Consider the following 22,750-nt stretch of genomic DNA (forward strand, 5'->3'; position numbering starts at 1 on the left):
TAAATATAGTATAGAATAGAGTTTATTTAGAGCATGGGGAGGAGAGTTGAGGGAGAGAGAGAAAGATAAAGAATGTAAAGTATCTTCTATAAGCCTTTCACCAAACCTGGAACCTCCTCTTGGATCTAGACTAACTGGGCCAAAGGACACCCCCCCCCCCACATCCACCTGTTTTTACCTACCCACCTGTGGTGGTGTTTAAAGAGGGTTGGCCCATGGGAAGTAGAACTATTAGAAGGTGTGGCCTTGTTGGAGTAGGTGTGGCCTTGTTAGAGGAAGCCGTCACTGTGTAGGTGGGCTTTGAGAGGTCCTAGGGTTCAAGCTTCAGACAATGGGAAAGAGAACCTCCTCCTGGTTGTCTGCAGTTGATGTCTCCTCTTGGCTGCCTTCTGGTCGAGATGTAGAACTTTCAGCTCTTCCAGCACCTTGTCTGACTGAAGACTGCCAGGCTTTCCACCATGATTGCAGGCCAAACCAATGGAACTGTAAGCCAGTTACAATTAAATGTTTGCCTTAGACATGATGTGTCTGTCTTTACAGCAATGAAACTTTAACAAAGACACTGCCCAATACTGGGGTTTTGGCAAATACCACTGTGCCTCATTATTACTTGAGCGTGGGGAACTCAAGTTTACTTAGCCCTCCCATTGACATATTAAAATTGGTTTGTTGGATTCCTTAAGAAACGCAGAATTTTTATTTGAAATCATAGTATGTGGTAGATTACATTGGTAGATTCAGTTATTTGTTCCAGACTCAATGTCTAAGTTAGGTTTCTGTTGCTGAGATAAAACACTGACCAAGAGGCTGGAGAGATGGCTCTGTGGTTTAGAGCACTTGCTCCTCCTACAGAGGACCTGAGTTCAGTTCCCAGCACCCACATAGTGGCTCACATCCATCTTAATGTCCAGTTCTAGGGGGATCCACTGCCTTCTTCTGAACTGTGAGGGCACCAGACACACATACAGGCAGGTAAAACATTCTTACACATAAGATAAATAAATATACAAATCTTTTTAAATATTAAATAAAAAAGATGTTATAAAAGCAGAATCTGGGGATGGTGAGATGGCTCAGTGGATAAGAGCATTAACTGCTCTTCTGAAGGCCCTGAGTTCAAATCCCAGCAACCACATGGTGGCTCACAACCATCCGTAAAAAAGATATGATTCCCTCTTCTGGTGTGTCTGAAGACAACTACAGTGTACTTACATATAATAAATAAATAAATCTTTAAAAGCAGAATCATACAGAATGAGACTTTTAACTATCTTTTTTACCATAAGCATATGTTCCTAAGATTCACCCAAATTTTGTGTATATAGTTCATTCTTTTTATTGTTAATGGTTATGATGTAGGTAAGCTGCAGCTTGTTATTTTGCTATTTACCTGCTGGAAATCCTTTGGGTTCATAGTTTGGGTTGCTATGAATAAAGCTATTATAAATATTTATACGCATATTTTTCTTTGAGCTACATTTATTTATGTGTGTGTTGTCAGGGAGAACGTTCAGAGTGTAGGAGGCACAGCTTAAAGAAAGCATTGGAGAAACCACACTTGTTGCATGAGCCTAGTTTTTTTGTTTTTTTTTTTTCCAAAGGAGGGAACTGACTGACCCCAGTCACCCTGAAGGCAGGAGAGAATGCTGTCTGACAACCTGGTGATCTTTTTGCTGGAGCCAGCCTTCCTGAATTCCCCCCCCCCCCAAATCCTGGGTTATTATTTAGGCCCTAATCCTAAACTTTGTCTCTCAGTGAATAGAACTCATCCTTATGAAAGAGGTCCCATTTTTCCCCCTATTCTCCATCAGTACACTCTATTCTTTTTTTTTTTAAATTAGGTATTTTCTTCATTTACATTTCCAATGCTATCCCAAAAGTCCCCCAGACCCTCCCCCCCCCCCATTCCCCTATCCACCCACTCCCACTTCTTGGCCCTGACATACCCCTGTACTGGGGCATATAAAGTTTGCAAGACCAAGGGGCCTCTCTTCCCAATGATGGCCGACTAGGCCATCTTCTGATACATATGCAGCTAGAGACACGAACTCTGGAGGGTACTGGTTAGTTCATATTGCTGTTCCTCCTATAGGGTTGCAGACCCCTTCAGCTCCTTGGGTACTTTCTCTAGCTCCTCCACTGGGGGCCCAGTGTTCCATCCAATAACTGACTGTGAGTGTAGTAGACTCTATTCTTATGCTCACTACAAATCCTCCCTCCTTAGGCTTTCCTGAGCACTGTTTATCAGTCAGTGAAACTCGTTTCTATTGTTAAGGTGCTTTGCTGACTTACTGGGGAGATTCTACATAGCTGAGCCTAAGGCTTTGTTGTGATAATTGTCCTTTGGAAACCTATTCCCACAGTTTTACTGTGTTTAAATGTGTGAGAAAAATAAACCCTGAGGTCAAACTCTTGGAAGTTTAGGCTCCGTGCTTGCAAAGGTGGTGCTCTCTTGAGTTTCACTCTTCACTGCAGACCTTGAGGCTTCCAGAGATGTCCAACATGGAGCTGGGGGTGGGGGTGGAGCACATGTACCATGGCATTCATACAGAGGTCAGAGGACAACTCGAAGAAATTGGCAGAATTTCTACGACTATGTGGGTCCTCAGGTTTAAACTCAAAACATCAGGCTTGGCAGAAAGTGCCTGGACCATCTTGAGCCATTTTACAAGCCAATCACTCTTTTTTTCTTTTTAACTTATTCACTTTGCATCCTGCTCACTGACCCCCTCCGGACACCCCCTTCCTCCTCCCCTTCTTCTCTGAGTGGATGGGGGACACCTGGGTATCCCCCAACCTTGGCATTTCAAGTCTTTGTGAGTCTCTGTGCTTCCTCTCCCATTGAGAGGCCAGACAAAGCAGCCCATCTAGAAGAACATATCCCACAGGAGGAAGGAAAGGGGATAGGAACTCCACTGAAGATCAACAGAGTCAACTAACCTGGACCCTTGGGGCTCTCGAAGTCTGAAACACCAGCCAAAGAGCATACACGGGCTGGACCTCAGCCTCCCTGCCTATATGTAGCAGATGTGCAGCTTGACCTTCAGGGGGTTCCCGAGCAACTAGAGTTGGGGGCTGTCCCCAAAGCTGTGGCCAAACACAGAATGTGTGCTGTTTTTTTGTTTGTTTGTTTGGTTCCCCCCCCCATTTTTTAAATTTTAGTTTTAAAAGATTTATTTATTTTATTTATATGAGTACACTGTTGCTGTCTTCAGACACACCAGAAGAGAGCATCGCTTCCAATTACAGATGGTTGTGAGCCAGCATGTGGTTGGTAGGAATTGAACTCAGGACCTCTGTTAGAGCAATTAGCACTATTAACCGCTGAGCCATCTCTCCGGCCCTGAGAATGTGTGCTGTTGACTTTGCATGACCTGTTAAGGACTCCTAAGCTTCAGACCCACTGGGAAATGGCAAAGCCTTCTCCCTCCCAGGGTGAAGCTTAGAGAGAAATAGCAAGCATTCCCTTCTGGTCTGTGTGCAGATGTTGACAATGTGTGCAGAAAATGTTCATCATAACTTTCTTCCTTTGGATGTGTTTCTGAAGACTGCACCCTACGAAGATTGTTTCTACTGAGATGAGCTAAACTTGTCTCCTCAATTCATTTGCATACCATAAACCCCAGCTCCTTGTTTATCTGTATACAATAATCCCACTTCCTTGTTTATCTGCATGTAATTACCCTGCCTTCTTGTTTATCTGTATGTAGTAACCACGCCCCTTATTTATCAGTATGCAATAACCCCGCCCCTTATTTATCAGTATGCAATAACCCCTCCCCTTGCTCAGTTCTATGTAATAACCCCGCCCCTCTGCTTAGCTCTATGTAACACACATGCTGAGCTTTTCAGTACTTTGATTTCTCCTTTATGGCTTCCTGGGTTTTCTGTGCGTCTAGCTGTCTTTTCTTCATCCCCTTAAATCCTGTCTCAGTCAGGTCTGTCCCTGGAGAGATATGGCATCTATTCAGCCCAGGCAGGACCTAGGGAGTGCTGGAATTACAGCCATGTATTACTATGCCTCATTTATACACTTTGAGGGGGAGTATAATGTAAGTGTCCATTACTCTTAGGAAAGTACCCGCATGCTGTGTGTGTCTATTGGACTAGGGAAGGTAAGTATTGGCTTATTCTCTTGTGAAATAAGAAGTTTGGGGAGGTGGAAAAATAGCTCAGTGGTTAGGATTGATTGCTCTTTCAGAGGACAAGAGTTGGTTCCCAACATCAGGGCAGCTCACAGTCCTATATCTCCAGCTCCAGGACCCTAACACCCTCTTCTAGCCTCTGCAGGCATCCAAATGCATGTGTACAAACACACACACACACACCTGCACAGAAGTAAAATAAATAATCTTAAGAGGTTGGAGAGACGGCTCAGTGTTAAGAACACTTGCTGCAGACCCAGGTTCAGGTTACAGCACTTTTCGTGGTGGCTCACACTGTCTATGACTCTAGTCCTAGAAGATCCAATGTCTTCTTCTGACCTCTGCAGGCACTAGGCATGCACATGGAGCACATACATGTAGGCAGGCAAAAACACATATATACACAATATCAAAATGAATACATATGTTTGTTTTTTTAAGAAAGGGAAAAGTTAGTTGGGCATGGTGGTGCACGCCTTTAATCCCAGCACTCAGGAGGCAGAGGCAGGTGGATTTCTGAGTTCGAGGCCAGCCTGGTCTACAAAGTAAGTTCCAGGACAGCCAGGGCTACACAGAGAAACCCTGTCTCGAGAAAAACCAAAAAAAAAAAAAAAAAGGGAAAAGTTTGAGTGTTTTCTGCCATCATTGGTTTTGTATTCCTCACATTAGTGTGGAACAGAATTCAACACTGATGGATCAGTATCAAAGCCCGAGGAACAAGGTTCCATACAGGCAATCACACAAGGCCACCAGGCAGCAGCAGAAAGCAGAAAGGATGTCCACTAAGGAGAAGAGTTGAAATAAAAAGAATGCAGAGAAGGCTAAGTCCACATGGAACCTTCAGGGATCATAGACACTTCTATAGTCACTGTCCTAAACTCTCCTGAGAGTCACCTCAGGTACTAGAAAGACTGAGAACGGAAGCCCCTTGGTTACAAGAAGGTAGAGGCCAGCCTGGGTAAAATAAAGAGACCAATCTCTAAACAATCATGCAAGCAAACCAGGGATGTCATGAGCAAACATGTTAGCTGAGAGGGAAGATAGCCTGAACTCTGAATAACAACAGTAATGATTTAGTATATAATATATATATATATATATATATATATATATATATATATATATATATATATATATATATATGAATGTGTTTGTAAGTATGTGCACCTGTATGGGAAGGGCCTTCAAAGGCCAGAAGCATCAGATCCTCTGGAGTTGGAGTTACAGATGGTTGTGAGACACCCAGTGTGGGGGCTGGGAATTGAACTCTGGTCTTCCAGAAGAGTAGCCCATGCTTGTATTAGTTACTTCCCTGCTGTGATAAAATATTGTAACCAAAAGCAACTATATAAGGAAGAGTTTATTCTTTTTTTTTTAAGATTTATTTATTTATTATATGTAAGTACACTGTAGCTGTCTTCAGACACTCCAGAAGAGGGAGTCAGATCTCATTACGGGTGGTTGTGAGCCACCATGTGGTTGCTGGGATTTGAACTCTGGACCTTCGGAAGAGCAGTTGGGTGCTCTTACCCGCTGAGCCATCTCACCGGAAGAGTTTATTCTTGTTTATTGTTCCAGAGAGCTGGAGTTCAAAACATTGAAGTGTCATGGCAACAGGCAGGCATGACAGTAGGAGGGGGATGTGGAGATATCATATCTCAGTTGCACACAGAAGAGGAGAGAGGGCAGGGGACAAGAAGTGGGGTGAGGTCATAACTAGGTGATATACTTCTTCCGGCAGGATTGTACCTTCTAAAGGATGCACAACCTTCTCAAAGAGTTTCACCAACTGGGGGACACATTTCCCATTCAAACAACAACAGCTCTTTTTTTTTTTTTTTTTTTTTTTTTTTTTTTAGACAAGGTTTCTCTGTATAGCCCTGGCTGTCCTGGAACTCACTTTGTAGACCAGGCTGGCCTCGAACTCAGAAATCCGCCTGCCTCTGCCTCCCAAGTGCTAGGATTAAAGGTGTACGCCACCACGCCAGGCAATAACAGCTCTCTTAACTACTGAGCCATCCCTCTAGCCTCAGTAGCATTTTGTTGTTGTTTTTGTTTTTTTGTTTTTTCTTTTTCGAGACAGGGTTTCTCTGTATAGCCCTGGCTGTCCTGGAACTCACTTTGTAGATCAGAAATCCACCTGCCTCTGCCTCCTGAGTGCTGGGATTAAAGGTGTGCTTCACCACGCCTGGTGCTTTTTTTTTTTTTTTTTTTTAAGATTTATCTATGCCGGGTGTGGTGGCGCACGCCTTTAATTCCAGCACTTGGGAGGCAGAGGCAGGCGGATCTCTGAGTTCGAGGCCAGCCTGGTCTACAGAGTGAGTTCCAGGACAGCCAAGGCTACACAGCGAAAACCTGTCTCGAAAAAAAAAGAAAAAAAAAAAGATTTATCTATTTAATGTATTTGAGTACACTGTAGCTGTCTTCAGACATACCAGAGGAGGGCATCAGATCTCATTACAGATGGTTGTGAGCCACCATATGGTTACTAAAAATTGAACTCAGGACCTCTGAAAAAGCAGTCATTGCTCTTAAATGTTGAACCATCTCTCCAGCCCCCCACTATTGCAGAATCAGTAATGTAAACACCTGAAAATGAAGGGCTTTTGTGGTGTGTCAAAAGTAACTGAAGCTTGATTTGAAATTTGAGCTGTCTTTCATTAATAAATAAAAGTACGGCTTCATGTTGGATGGAACAACAATGGTGGTGTATGCCTCTAATCATAGCACTTGGGACCAGAGGTAGGAGGATCACTAGTTCAAAGCCAACTTGGGGTACATAGCAAAATCTCATCTGGAGAAGAAAAAACAATGAAGAAGTTGGGGGTTAAGCCCTTCTGGACTCCAGTCAGCCATGTGGACATCTCACTCTAGGCTGCATTCCTGAGATGGGTTTCAGTCTTATCCTGAAACTCTAACTTGCATGTTTCTATATAACCTGGCTCAAAGCAGCAAGGTAGAGGGGTGGATAGCTTGACTGTTCTTGCCACACGAGCATGAGAGCAGAGAATCCATTGCAAAAACCTGTGCAGTGCACACATGTGAGAGCCAAGTGCGGGAGGAGCAGACAGGTTTCTGGGGCTCCATACCCACACATACAATGTCATGTGTACTTGAGTGTGAGGGACCCTAAGGGGTTTTCCAGTCCCACACCCTCCTTACAGCTTCCCCCTCCTGCCTGGAGTCAAGGCTAGGCCAAGTTCCATTCTCCACCCACAGGAACATTCGTGAGTAAAAAAATTCTCAGAATGTACTGACTGATGGTTACCTGACCCTCTGGAAAGTCCCAGGTAGAGTTCAAATGCTTGTCATGCTTGCCAGCTAATAGATTTAAAGGTCAATATGCTAAGCCAATAAATTTGAACTGTAACCTTGTTGATGTAACCTGTGCCCCCTAAAAAAAAGACAAAAACTGCTTGTAATAGCCATTCGGGGTCGCTTCCTTAGTAACTTACCTTGAGGGACTAATTGAAGGTTGACCCCAACGTGCCAGAAAATAAACCTCTTGCTTTTGCATTGTAAGTACCACTGACTGAGAGTTGGGGGTCTTACAAGTGCATGTGCACACATGTACACAATTGGACATATCACACACACATGCTTTTGCCACACACACACACACACACACACACGTGCGTGCGCGCACACACACTAATGTGTAAGTTAAACTAAAAGAGAAAGGCTGGAACTCCAGATCCATTGTTAGAGTCCATACCTAGCATGCATGAAAGCCCGGTTGATCCCAGTACAAACCAGTTGCGGTGGCATATACTTATAGTCCTTACACTTGGGAGGCAGAGCTAGGTAATTCAGAAGTTCAAAGTCATAATCAGCTACATATTGAGTGTGAGTCCAGCCCTGAGAGACATAATGCCTTATCCCCCCCAAAAATTAAAAATTAAAAAGACAATATGATAAATGCCTTTTTTTTTTTTGGTTTTTCGAGACAGGGTTTCTTTGTGTAGCCCTGGCTGTCCTGGAACTCACTTTGTAGACCAGGCTGGCCTCGAACTCAGAAATCCACCTGCCTCTGCCTCCCAGGTGCTGGGATTAAAGGCATGAGCCATCACCACCCGGCGATAAATGCCTTTTTTTTAAAAAATTGGTCACTATAGCTTGATTGAAAGGGGTTACCTTGTAATAAAAGGCAGTAGCTAAAGAGTAGAAAACAAGAATTTGATTTGCCTTCTCTCCAGTCCTGTTATGGTTTTGCTTTTTGTGACAATGGTAGCAAAAAATATCTGGCAGGAACAATTTAAGAAAGAATAATTTATTTGAGCCTGAAGTCCAACATGGTAGAAGGAGCATGTGGCAACTTGTGACTTAGAACTGACCAGGACGTAACAAGTTCAGGCTAGAGTGCAGCTGGAGCTGGCCTGAAGCCTCTAAGCTCTGCCTCTCAAACTGTATGCCTGCCAGGTATTCCAGCACACAAGGGTATAGCGAACACGCATGTCACCTTCCATCTCCTCCCCATTTCTCTTTGGTCAAGCTCAGTGGTTTCTGGGCTGTTGTTTTATGTTTACTTGCTTTTCTTTTCTTTTCTTTTTTCTTTTTTTTTTTTTTTTTTCGAGACAGGGTTTCTCTGTGTAGCCCTGGCTGTCCTGGAACTCTGTAGAACAGGCTGGCCTCAAACTCAGAAATCCGCTTGCCTCTGCCTCCCAAGTGCTGGGATTAAAGGCGTACATCACCACCACCCAGCTTTGCTTTGCATTTTTAAACAGGGTATCTCTGTGTAGTTCTTGCTATCTTAGAACTTGCTATGCAGACTAGGCTGACCTCCAATTCACAGAGATCTTCCTACCTCTGCCTCCTGAGTGCTGGGATAAAGGTACGTGGTGTGTGCCACTAAGCTCATCTGTCCTTGCTGCTCCACTCTTTACATCTTCTATGCTGCATAAGAATTTCCTCCAAGACAACGCCACCATCTTAGAGGGAAGCTGGTTAAACAGAACGCTCTGAAGGGAGGTGAAACCTTACATCCTTTAGGAAAGCAGGTACAGTTCAGGAAGTAAACGAGCCAACGGTTTCAGGAAGTCCCTGAAACTGACCGAATATACTAGGCCCCTCCATCCTCAAGTTTACAGAGTCAGTAAGGACAACCAAGAGATGCTCTCAGACTAGCTGAGCTGCCAAGAAAACAGATAAGCAGAGCAGCCTAGAAGAGGCAGCAACCAGGTGAGCTGTATGGAAGACTCAGATCACCAGCGCCTAGAAGAGACAGTTTCCCATCAGTTGAGCTGCCTGCAAGTTTCACAGTGAGCTACAGAGTTATAGACGTTGTGAGCTGTCACCCACGCTGGGGTGGGGTTTTGGTGATGCAGCTGTGTCTTAGGGTTTATTGCTGTGAACAGGCACCATGACTAAGGCAATTCTTATAAAAGACCACATTTAATTGGGGATGGCTTACAGTTTCAGAGATTCAGTCCATTATCACTATGGTGGGAAGCATGGTAGCATGCAGGCCGACTTGGTGCTGGAAGAGCCATGGAATTCTACAAATCCAAAGGCAGATAGGAAAGAACTATCTTCTGCAGGCAGCCAGGAAGAGGGTCTCTTTTCTTCTCTAGGCAGAACTTGAGCACTAGAAGACCTCAAAGCCTGCCTACACAGTGACACACTTTCTCTAAGAAGGTTACACTTCCTCCAGTACGTCCACACCTCCTCCTAATAGTGCCACTTTCCATAGGTCAAGCACATTCAAGCCTCCACAAGCTTTCTTTGAGTCATTTATGCTCTTGTGATTCCTCGTCCATACTCCTATATGTGCCCCCAATAAAACTAACTTGTTCACCAAGTTGGATTTTGTTACTAACCTTGTATTGATCTGCCATTAGTTCCCTATGTAGAGTGAGTAGATGTCTCCTCAGGTATAATGCCACACGATTCCTTACAAAACTCATTTTCTTCACTCGGGTTGGCATATGTCCACCAGTTATCTACTGCTATGTAACAAGCACCCCCAAATATCCGTGGTTTTAAATAGTAACCATATTATTTGCTCATGGTTCCTATGATTGGTTGTATAAGGTTCAACTTCAATAGCAAGTCTGTTTGCTGTGTGGTATGAGCTGTAAACACCACCTGATTAAAGTTTAGGCTGGACAATCCAGGATTGTCACTCACAAGCCTGGTCTCTCACCCTGTATGGGCATGGTGGGTTGAATGAAAATGACCCCCATAGGCTCATATATTTGAATGCTTGGCTCCTAGTTAGTGGGGTGTTAGGAAGGATTTAAAGGTGTGGTATTGTTGTAAGAATGTAAATTCTCGTTTTTTCCTCAGCTGCCGCCAAGGTGCTCGGTCCTTCCGAGGGAGCTAAGGCCGCGTTGGGGTGAGGCCCTCACTTCATCCGGCGACTAGCACCGTGCCGGCAGTCTACAGCATGGCTTCCATCTCCGAGCTCGCTTGCATCTACTCCGCCCTCATCCTGCACGACGATGAGGTGACGGTCACGGAGGATAAGATCAATGCCCTCATTAAAGCAGCTGGTGTCAGCGTCGAACCTTTCTGGCCTGGCTTGTTTGCCAAGGCTCTGGCCAATGTCAACATTGGGTGCCTCATCTGCAATGTAGGGGCTGGTGGGCCCGCTCCAACAGCTGGAGCTGCGCCTGCTGGTGGTGCTGCTCTGTCCACTGCTGCTGCCCCAGCTGAGGAGAAGAAAGTGGAGGCAAAGAAGGAAGAGTCCGAGGAGTCTGAAGATGACATGGGCTTTGGTCTTTTTGACTAAACTGCTTTTGTTAAGTTGGCCAATAAAGAGCTGAACCTGTAAAAAAAAAAAAAAAAAAAAAAAAAAGAATGTAAATTCTCAGCTACTGCTCAGCACCAAGATAGCTTGCATGCTGCCATGCTCTGAACCATGATGATTATGGACTAATCCTCTGAAATTTTAAGCAAGCCTCCAATTAAATGTTTATAAGTTAGTTGTCTTGGTCATGGTGTCTTCTTACAGCAATAGGACATTAACTAAGACACCTGGCATGGTAAGAGCATTGACTCTTACGCTCTGGCGTTGAATTAGTCAGGGTTCTTTAGCGGAACAGAACTCATAGCTATGGTCCAGCTCGTCCACCAATGGCTGTCTACCAATGGGAGACTCACGAATCCAGAAGATGTTCAGTATACAAGGCTGGCTGTCTCAGCTGGTCTTCAGTATATGCTAGAGAAGTGGGTCCAAATGCCAGTGAAGGAATGGACTTGCTGGTGAGGGTGAGAAACAGCAGCCTAGGAGTATAGCCCACATCAGAGGTGGATCTTCCCATCTCAAATGGGCCAGATTCAAAGTCTGTCTTTGCACTTCAAATTATTTAATTAGGAAAAAATTATTTACTGGAGGTGGTGGTACACACCTTTGACTTGGAAGTCAGAGGCAAGCAGATCTCTGAATTTGAGACTAGACTGAATCTACAGAGCAAGTTCCAGGACAGACAGGGACACACAAGAAAAACCCATCTCAAAAAAATGAAACAAAAATCTTTCACAGTTGTACTCTACCACTTGAGTTTTAGTTAATTTTGATTTAAAAAAAAATTTTAATGTGCATTGTTGTTTTGCCTGCATATATGATTCTGTGAGGGTGTCAGGTTCCCTGGAATTAGAGTTATAGATAACAATGAGCAGCTATGTGGGTGCTGAGAATTGAACCTAGGTCCTCTGCAAGTGCAACCAATGCGCCAAGCCATCTCTAAGCCATCTCTCCAGTCTCTGGGTTTTAGTTAATTATTGGGGGTTTGGTATGCTACTGCTTGTTATCCTCTGTCGAAACAGGGCTCTGTAGGTCTCTAGTCTGTCCAGAAATGGCCAAAGAGTTACAGTTCTCAGAGGGAAGTGTGAGCAGAGCAGGTAACCAGGGTCTCAGAACAGCCACTCTTAGACAATTCTCAGTGAACTAACTTGTGCACTTTATTCCATGTGGACAGGAACACTGAGGAGTAGGGAGGGATCCAGGGGTAGATGCTTCCCATTGGCTCATTTTGAGATGCTTAGTGATGCTCTATTAACACAGGGAAAGACTTTAGGTCGTTTCCTTATGTGACTGATTGCCATAGTCCCCTCAGTGAGGTGTTGTGGTTATGTGTTCCAGAGCAGGTAGAGTTAGGCAGGGAGCTGGCCCCACTTTTACAATTCTCAATTCTGAGCTTCATGGAGTTTGGGCTCACTCAACCTTACCAGTTTTTCTGTCTGGTGGCACAGTCTACTTACTGCTAATATATTTGAATGCTAAATATTGGCACCTAAGACCCCGTTGCCCCCAAAGAGCGGATCCTCACATACACCAAGTGATACTATCTAAACCTTGCTCCCCAATTTAATGTTAATTGGTTAACTGGGCAGTAGAGAGAGAGAGGATTGAGGATCGAGTGAGGGGATCTCAGGAGCAAGGAAGGAGAAAGAGGAAGAAGACAGAAAAGGAGGGGGCTACCAGGAACGGACCAGAACCACATGGTCAGGAGAAGTGAGGAATAACCCAGGTGAATCTAACAGCGAGTAACAAAGGACATGTGTCTGGGACGTAAGTTAGAATAGCTTAAATCTGCTCATTCTAGGCTTACAGCCTTTAAATAAAAATTTTGTGTCTTTTGTATGAGCTAGCGAGAATATATAATTCATTTTTTATTTTCAGACCCGGAAGTCCCACCTCTTTCCTTCCACCTAGCAATTAGTTCCTGGCATTTTTATTGATCTATCAAGAACCAGCTGGGGTACAGGACCTTAGCATCAGCCCCACGCCCTACACATTTTACAGTTATTTCTAGAGGTAGTCAAGTTGACAACCAAGAATAACCACTACGAACATCTTTTAGGGCATCTCTATCCACGGTACTTTCAGGCAGGATAGCACAAAATTTCTCTTCATTAGTGGCTTAAGGAGTCAAGAGAGTTAATAAAGGAAGTAGCCATGCTATCTCTTCCCTGTGCAGTATCTTGTCAGTTCTGTCCCATTCTGCTAGTACAGCAGGTCACAGGACCTATCCAAATTCAAGAGGAGGAGGACGAGGAGGAACAGCAAAATCACATTTGCAAAAGAGCAGGTGTGATGGGATGGATGGTTGCAGCCATCTTTGGAACAGTTTATCTAACGAGCTGTTATTAAGCAAGCCATGCTTGTCCGCCCACTTTAAAACCCTTCAGTGCTTCTAGCAGTGCTTAGAATAAAAACCAAACTCCTACCCCAGCTGAAGAGACTGCTGTGCCTCGTGCCTACTGTCCTCTTCTTCAGTCATGGCTAAACTTTCAATCCCTCTAACCTCAGCCATGGCCCTTCTTGACATTTCCAACTGTGATGTACCCTTGGGTAGTACTCTTCATCCCAATTTTCACTTTTTAAGCATCTTCTTGAAGTCATCTCCAATATCACCTCTTCAGGGAGGTTTTTGCAGGCTACCCTATTGTGGTGGGCCCATGGGAAGTGGCACTATTAGAAAGTGTGGCCTTGTTGGAGAAAATGTGTCACTGTGTAGGCAGGCTTTCTTCTAGTGCTCAAGCTCCATTCAGTGTGGAAGAGACCCTCCTGCTGGCTGCCTGTGGAAGCCAGTCACTTCCTGGCTTCCTTTGGATCAGGGTGTAGAACTCTCACCTTCTTCACTAGCACCATGTCTGCCTGGACACTGCCATGCTTCCTGACATGGTGATAATAGACTGAACCTCTGAAACTGTAAGCCAATCCTAAATAAATGCTATCCTTTATAAAAGTTGATGTATTCATTAGGGTTTTACTTCTGTGAACAGACACCATGACCAAAGCATCTCTCTTTCTCTCTCTCTGCCTCTCTCTCTCTCTCTCTCTCTCTCTCTCTCTATTTATTTATTTTATTTATATGACTACACTGTAGCTGTCTTCGGACACACCAGAAGAGGGCATCAGATCCTATTGCAGATGGTTGTGAGGCACCATGTGGTTGCTAGGAAATGAACTCAGGACCTTTGGGAGAGCAGTCAGTACTCTTAACCACTGAGCCATCTCTCTAGCCCCCAAAGCAACTCTTATAAGGACAACATTTAATTGGGGCTGGCTTACAGCTTCAGAGGTTTTGTCCATTATCATTAAGACATGGTAGCAACCAGGCAGACATTATGCAGAAGTGTGGGATATAAAACCATGTCAGCTGGGCATGCCTTTAATCCTAGCACTTGGGAGGCAGAGGCAGGTGGATTTCTGAGTTCGAGGCCAGCCTGGTCTACAAAGTGAGTTCCAGGGCAGCCAGGGCTATACATAGAAGCCCTATCTCAAAAAAACAAACAAAAAACAAAAACAAAAAAACAAAAAAACCCTGGAGACTTGGTGGGCACACATCTGAGGCTTAGGCACCCCCAGCTATCTGCCAGACTGATGGAACACATGGCCATACTTCTCACATAAAAGAGACGTGACCTGTGGTCATGTAGGCTCAAGACAGAGATCTCCATGCTAATGAGGCACAGAGGCCTGGAGGGCAAGGCCAAAAAGCTTCTCTTTCCAGACATTCCTCCCTGTAAAGGTATTTAATCTCAGGCACACCCTAAGAAGGGGAGTATGGTTTTATGCATCCATTTTCTACCATGGCAATAAATGATTTGGAACCACAGGCTGTCTCTTTTCATCGGGATCCTCTGTGGGGAGCCATGGAGAAGGCCTTTACCAACATAGCTGCTGTCTAATTTCTCATAGAAGGACTCTCTGTGCTACTAGCACCTGGCCGTCAAACTCCCTGTACTCTGCCTCCCCAAGCGGCCATGCTCTGTGGTGGAGCAGACTTGGGACCCACAACCCTACACAGGAGGAGCTAAGAAGTCTACATCTTCATCTGAAGGCTGATAGTGGAAGACTGATTTCCAGGCAGGTAGAATGAGGGTCTTAAAGCCCCTGCTCACAGTGACACGACTACTCCAACAAGGCCACACCTATTCCAACAGGGCCAAACTTTCTTTCTTTCTTTTGAAAGAAAATAAAACTTGAGACCTGTGATTCATGTAATTTATGTCAAATAGCCCAAAGAGTTGTTTGTGAGCTTTAAAACCTGAGGCTGAGAACATAGCAGAACAAGCCAGGACATGCCCAGGCAGGCCCATCGTTAAGACATTCCTGAGGCTGCTTGGCCATCAAGATAAAGAGAATGACCTGACCGGACTGGCCCAGTGCCTCCCTATCTCCTGCCCTTCTGACCTAAGTTAAATGTTATCTGCATGTACAGTCTGCTGATGTTTAAATGGACCAATCATGTAAAACCGCACCAATTCCTCCCCCAACCCCAGCCCCTTTTCTATAAAAACCCCTAGCTTCCAAGCCTCGTGATCAAATCCACTGTCTCCTGCATGAGATATGTTTCGACCCGGAGCTCCGCCATTAAAACTACCTCATGTTTTTACATCAAGATGGTCGTCTGTTCGCGATTCTTGGGTGCACGTCGAATCGGGAGTTGAGTGGGGGTTTCCCCACTAGGTTCTTTCACTTTCTCTCTCTTTCTCTCTTTCTTTCTTTCTTTCTTTCTTTCTTTCTTTCTCTCTCTCTCTCTCTCTCTCTCTCTCTCTCTCTCTCTCTCTCTCTCTCTCTTCTTCGAGACAGGGTTTTTCTGTATAGCCCTGGCTGCCCTGAAACTCATTTTGTAGACCAGGCTGGCCTCGAACTCAGAAATCCGCCTGCCGCTGCCTCCCAAGTGCTGGGATTAAAGGCATGTGCCACCGGGCTAGGGCCAAACTTTCTAATAGTGCCCCTCCCTGGGCTGAGCTTACAAACCATAACAGTTGCCTTGATCCTGGTGTCTCTTCCCTCTAAAGCACCTATCCTAACTGGGTTCTTCCTTCATCCCCAGTTACTCTTTTATTTATTTATTTATTTATTTATTTATTTATTTAATGTATGAGTATCTGCATGTACACCTGTGTGCCTGAAGAGGGCCCAGTGTCTCATTATAGGTGGTTGTGAGCCACCATGTTGTTGCTAGGAGTTGAACTCAGGACCTCTGGAAGAGCAAAGAGCAGCCAGTGCTTTTAAACCACTGAGCCATCTCTCCAGCCAATCCCCAGTTACTCGTAACTGCCTCTATCTACCTGCAGGGCTTTGAGACTGACAAGACAGAGATGATAGGAAATGAAGACACACAGACACACATACAAAAACACTGGGATCGGGTAGGCAGTGCATTCTGATGGAGACACACCATTAGCAGCCCTGAAACTCAGTGAGTGTCTTATAAAAAGTATGAACCCGAAGGCATCTTTTTGTTGGGGGTGTCAGGCTGCAGTCATCATAGAGGAGGAAGCTCCAGTTGATACATTTGCAAACTCTATCAACACCTGTACTGGGACCAGGCTTTGCCATTCCCATGAGTCTGACTGAGGCTCTGGGGTCCTTGACATGCCTGCACTCGTATCAATAATATACATTCACTCAGGACTTTATCTGTTCCCCACACTGTACCTCTCTGTTTTTCTCAAGGGCCAGACCCAAATATCCCATTAACTTCCTTGTAATTAAAAACAAACCAATCAAACAAAACCCAAAAACATCACTTGGGTATAGTAGGCACACCTGTATTCCTAAACATTTGGGAGGCTAAAGCTTTTGAATTGCCATGAGTTCAAGGACAGCTTGGAGTATATAACAAGAGTTTGTCAATAGATAGATAGATAGATAGATAGATAGATAGATAGATAGATTCTGGAATTAATAGTTATGAACAAAGGACCCAAGTTCAATTCCCAACACTGAAACAGTAGCTCACAAGATACCTTCTTTCAGGCCTGCATGTGGTACATAGTCATATACACAGCAAGATAGTCATAGACATAAAATAATAAAACTGATAAATGAATAAATAACTAATTGTCCATACATGACAGTTATGGAGTACAAACATGTAGAATGGTGGTAGGAAATGTGTGGTTGGCATGTGTCAACTTGACAGAAGCTAACGTCATCTGGGAAAAAGGAAATTGCCTTTCAGTTGAGAAAATGCCTCCATCCAATTGACCAGGAGTCAGGTCTGTGGGGCATTTTCTTGATTACTGACTGACGTAGAAGAGCTCAGCACACTGTGGGTAGTACAAACTGAGCAGGCCATAGGAGCAAGTTATTAGGCAGTGCTCCTCAATGCCTTCTGTTTCAGTTTAAAGAGTTATTTATTTATATGTGTATGAGTACTTTAGCCACACCAAAGAGGGCATCTGATCCCATTACAGATGGTTGTGAGCCACCATGTATTGATGGGAATTGAACTCAGTAACTCTAGAAGAGCAGTCAGTGCTCTTAACTGCTGAGCCATCTCTCCAGCCCCATGTTTAAAATCTCACTTCAGCCCCTTCCTTTCTCTGCTGGCTGCCTGTGTGTGGAGCCGCATGTAAAGCTCTCAGCTACTACTCCAATTCCAAACCTGTCTGCTTTCTTCCATGATGATCACAGCCTTATCCTTTACAAGTGTAAACAGGGCCCCAATTAAATGCTTTCTCTTATAAGAGTTGCTGTGGTCACAGTGTCTTCGAATTGCAACAACATAGTAGCTAAGACAGAAAGTTTGTAGCCCTCTTCTCTTTGCCAGAATCCAGCTCCAGCAGGGTTCAGGTCCCAAAGACGAGGAATGCAGTTGGCGAGGGAAGGAGACTGATACCATCTGAGGGTGAATCTGAGGGTAGTGCATATGTTTATTGAAAAAAGACTAAACCTTTTGTACTCTATATTTGTATAGTAGCTAAATCACAGGCAAAGTTGGAAGCAGACTTAATGACTCCACGAAATACATGATCTTTTTCACAGATGGCTTTTAGCATATTCTAGCTCTATTTTTCAACATCTAGAATGAAAGATGAAATCAACTTTATTACAATATTTTTCTTTGAAGCAAAAGTAATAACTTCAGAAAGCATCTAACTCCCTGTTGTTTTCCAAGGTTCAGCAACCCCACTAGCTGTCCCTTTACATGTCCTCCTGCATGCTCTCAGCCTTTGTGGTTAGGAGGTGCAAGACATTGAGTCCTGAGAAACAAACCTGTGAAAGCAAGTTTCATTCCTCAAGGGGTGTGATACAATGTTTATATGATGTAGCATAATAAGCGTTGAGCTGTTTCCTAATTGTGTTCTTTTTTTTTTCCCCACCCCTAATTGTGTTCTTATGTTCCTTAGTCTTACAATATGGGCCTGTTCTCCTCATACATTCCTCAAAGGAAAGGTCCTGATATCTTTCTCTTTTTCCAATATGTCATACAATATGTCCTTCAATATGCTCCTGTACATGGCAGAGAGAGATCAAGCCAGTCTCACTTCTTTTTTTTTTTTAATTTATTATTATATGTAAGTACACTGTAGCTGTCTTCAGATACACCAGAAGAGGGTGTCAGATCTCATCACAGATGGTTGTGAGCCACCATGTGGTTGCTGGGATTTGAACTTAGGACCTTTGGAAGAGTAGTCAGTGCTCTTAACTGCTGAACCATCTCTCCAGCCCCCCTCTCCCTCCAGTCTCACTTCTTAACAGAATCTGCTTCTTGTGGGGCATACCAGGTTTTGCCATTCATCCTGTAAGCCACGTACCCAGGGAATCCATTGTGGGCACTATTCTATACTTATTAACTGAATTCTTGACTGCCAAGGCCTCAGACTCCGGGTCTGGCCCATTGTTTCTTTAGAGTATGTGTTTTCATCCTTAGAACCTGGTGTAAGTGCCTAAGAGTTTCTGGAACCATAAATCTTTAACTTTTTTGTTTGTTTGTTTTTGGTTTTTGGTTTTTGGTTTTTTTTTTTTTTTTTTTTTTTTTTTTTTTTTTTGGAGACAAGGTTTTTCTGTGTAGCCTGGCTGTTCTGAAACTTGTAAGACCCCCTTTCGGGGACCCCCACTCTAGTCTCAGGGGAAAGAAAGCACACCCAAAGAAACACGAGAATCCTTCTTGCTGTAAACACATGAGGTAGTTTAATGACGGAGCTCCGGGTTGAAACATATCTCATGCAGGAGACAGTGGATTCGACCCCAAGACTCGAAAGCTAGGGGTTTTATGGGGTAAAGATAGTCCTGTTATGTCCTCACATTCCTCTTTATCTTTATGGTCAAGCTGTTCCCAGGAATGTTTTAACTACGGGGCACCCCCCCCCCCTTTTTTTTGTTCTCAGCCCCAGGCAACCTCTAGGCTCACAAACAACCAGCAATTTCTGAGTACTTTATATGAATTACAGGTCTTGAAATTTCATCTTTCTTTCAAACTCACTCTGTAGACCAGGCTATCCTCGAACTCAGAAATCTGCCTGCCTCTGCCTCCCAAGTGCTTGGATCACGGCTGATCTTTAACTTCTTTATTCTTGGTGCAAACAGTGGGGCACAGTAGAGATTCTTAAGTAGGAGTAGGCAGAATTATCATGGTATATAGTTTCATAGTGGTAAGGATTTTTTCCAAAGAATTATTTTGTTTAGAGAGACTACCATTGTACACACTTACAGCCCCTACCAAAGCCCATACAAAATTTCCCAAAGGGAAAAGGAATAAGGAAACTCTTAACACATATTCAAAATATCAAAGATTGCAATGTCCTGCTTGGTCATGTGGAAGGGACAGTGTGACATGGTTTCCTGCCCCTGGAACAGAGCCTGCAGGGCATGGGCCTCCACAAATATTGACGGTTTCTAGGCATAAGGCTTGTGCATATTTTGTTTATGTTCCTCTTTCAGGGAAATGTCCTCTCTGCCAAGGTTAATGACTCCATGATAATCAGAGACAGCAGGAGTCCAGGAGGCAAGGGTGTCTCTAATGTCTCAGCAAAATAGCAGAACACTGTGACCTTCAGGATAGCCCTTAAGGCTGTGGGAAATAACTCTGAAAAACATGAGTTCAAAAATATATAGCTGGGCGTGGGGGCGCACACCTTTGATCCCAGTACTTGGGAGGCAGAGGCAGGCGGATTTCTGAGTTTGAGGCCAGCCTGGTCTACAAAGTGAGTTCCAGGACAGCCAAGGCTACACAGAGAAACCCTGTCTCAAAAAACTCAAATATATATAACTTCTCAAAAGCTGGGCAGTGGTGGCACATGCCTTTAATCTCAGCACTTGGGAGGCAGAGGCAGGTGGATTTCTGAGTTTGAGGCTAGCCTGGTGTATAGAGTGATCCCCAGGATAGCCAGGGCTGCACAGAGAAACCCTGTCTCAAAAAACCAAACCAAACCAACCAAACAACCAAACAAACAAAAAACAAAACAAAACAAAAAAAAACCCAAAATATATAACTTCTCAACTATGCAAAATATAAGGATGCAATATGAGTTAAATGAAGGGCTTCATGGACCTGAAAGAACAGAGGCAGCTGCATTGTAAGACAGCTTGTCAGAAAGATACAAAAGCAGGCAGATACAAATGGAGACAGATACAAATTGCAGGCACATTCCTGATTTCAAGGTCAGCCTGAGACAGATCTTAGTTCCACCCAGGTGTGGTGGAGATGGTAATGTCAGGATGGGATCCCACCCAGCTAGTTTATTGTCAGTGTTTACAAAGGCAGGCTGATCTCTGGATTCATTTTTAATATTAAGGGGGAAAAAAGAATGCACTTGCTGTCTTTTTCTAAGAATCAGGGGGCTGGGGTCAGGGAATGCTGATTCATGGAATAATCAAAGGGGAACCTGGGATGAACAATTAAATTGATACGTAAATAAAAGACTGGGGTTTTGGTCTGCAAGAAATGAGCTATCCAGAGAATTTTTAGAATCTTTTTCAAGCAAGAGAGAGCTGTCTCGAGCAGAGGGCTCCCTGGAAAGCTGCCTCAAGCAAAACATAGGCTGTCAGCATGAACCCCATAATTGGACCTCGGCTCTTTTTTTCACCACTTTCAAACACCCCCTTGAGGCTGGTCCTTGACAAAAAATGTTGGAGAATTGTGATCCTCAATGTGAATATGCTAGAACTTTGTCAAGCAGCAGTAGTTGCCATGTGGTTCACACCATCCCTTCTGTTCAGTAAATCCTGGAAATTAAATGGTCTGAGAAAACCAATATTGCCAGACTGTCTTGACCCACCAGCACCCAAATATAATGACACAGAGACTTTTTCGTCACTTATGAAAGCTTAGTCCTTATAGCTTAGGCTTCTTCCAACTAACTCATAGAGTTTAATTAACCCTGTCTATACTCGTCCATGTTTGCCACCTGGCCTGTTACCTCTCACTATGTCCCCTTACACCCAACTTCCTCCCTGTCTGGCTGGTGAGTCCCAGGCTCTCAGTTCTTCCCACAGTTCCTATCTCTGCCCAGAGGTCCAGCCTTTTCTCTCCTGCCCTTCTATAGGCAGTCAGCTCTTCATTAAACCAATCAGCAGGTGAAGGAAGTATATGCTTAGAAAATATGATGCAGGTGCTGAGCCATTAGAATAACGATAGCAAAGTCTGTACAGTGCTCAGCAGTCTGCTGGTGCAGAAATCTGCATTTGAATAATGCAAAGACAACCTTTACACAGTGCACGAGAGAATATTATCCCAACACAGGAACCATTTTTTAAAAAGATTTATTATTATATGTAAGTACACTGTAGCCGCCTTTAGACACACCAGACAAGGGCGTCAGATCTCATTATGGATGGTTGTGAGCCACCATGTGGTTGCTGGGATTTTAACTCAGGAGGTTGCTGGGATTTCAACTCAGGACCTTTAGAAGAGTGGTCAGTGCTCTTAACCGCTGAGCCATCTCACCAGCCTAGGAACCAATTTTTTTTTTTTTTTTTTTTTTTTTTTTTTTGAGACAGGGTTTCTCTGTGTAGCCCTGGCTTTCCTGGGACTCACTCTGTAGACCAGGTTGGCCACTACTGTCTGACCAGGAACCAATTTTTAAGTGCTTCTCCAAAAGCGGCTCTGCCAGCATTCCTTGTGCTCCAGAGATGAGCTGTTTCACTTCATGTCTCTTGCCCTTAAAGTGGAGGGGATGATATTACTTGCTGAATACTTTCAACTTCACATAGTCGTTGAACAATGTCATTATTCATACACAATTTTTATGGGAAATAGATAGTGCTTGTCTTTCCCAACACCACAAAAATATCTCTCAAAAGTTGAGAGGCAAGCCGGGCAGTGGTAGCGCACACCTTTAGTCTCAGCACTTGGGAAGCAGAGGCAGGTGGATTTCTGAGTTCGAGGCCAGCCTGGTCTACAGAGTGAGTTCCAGGACAGCCAGGGCTATGCAGAAAAATCCTGTCTCAAAAAACAAAGAAAAGGGCTGGTGAGATGGCTCAGTGGGTAAGAGCACCCGACTGCTCTTCCGAAGGTCAGGAGTTCAAATCCCAGCAACCACATGGTGGCTCACAACCATCTGTAACAAGATCTGACTCCCTCTTCTGGAGTGTCTGAGGATAGCTACAGTGTACTTATAATAAATAAATAAATCTAAAAAAAAAAAAAAAAAAAAAAAAAAAAAAGAAAGAGTTGCCTTGATCATGGTGTCTGTTCACAGCAGTAAAATCCTGATTAAAACAGTTTCTTTCCCCAAAATGCTGGAGTATGAACTCAGGGTCCTGTGAATGCTAGACAAGTGCCCTACCACTGAGCTAGGTCCGTGGTTAGGTTTTGAGACAGCATGTGGTATGTAGCCAAGGCTGGCCTGGAACTCAAACTCCTCCTGCCTTCATGTCTAGAGTGTGGGGCATTAAGCCATGGCTCTCCACACCCAGT

The 22,750-nt window shown here is 44.1% G+C and overlaps 1 pseudogene; it reads left to right on the forward strand.

Annotated features, from left to right (window-relative positions):
- On the forward strand, positions 10,449-10,916 carry Gm11942 (predicted gene 11942; annotated as a pseudogene).

Source organism: Mus musculus, chromosome 4, assembly GCF_000001635.26.
Source record: "Mus musculus strain C57BL/6J chromosome 4, GRCm38.p6 C57BL/6J".
Lineage (NCBI taxonomy): Eukaryota > Metazoa > Chordata > Mammalia > Rodentia > Muridae > Mus > Mus musculus.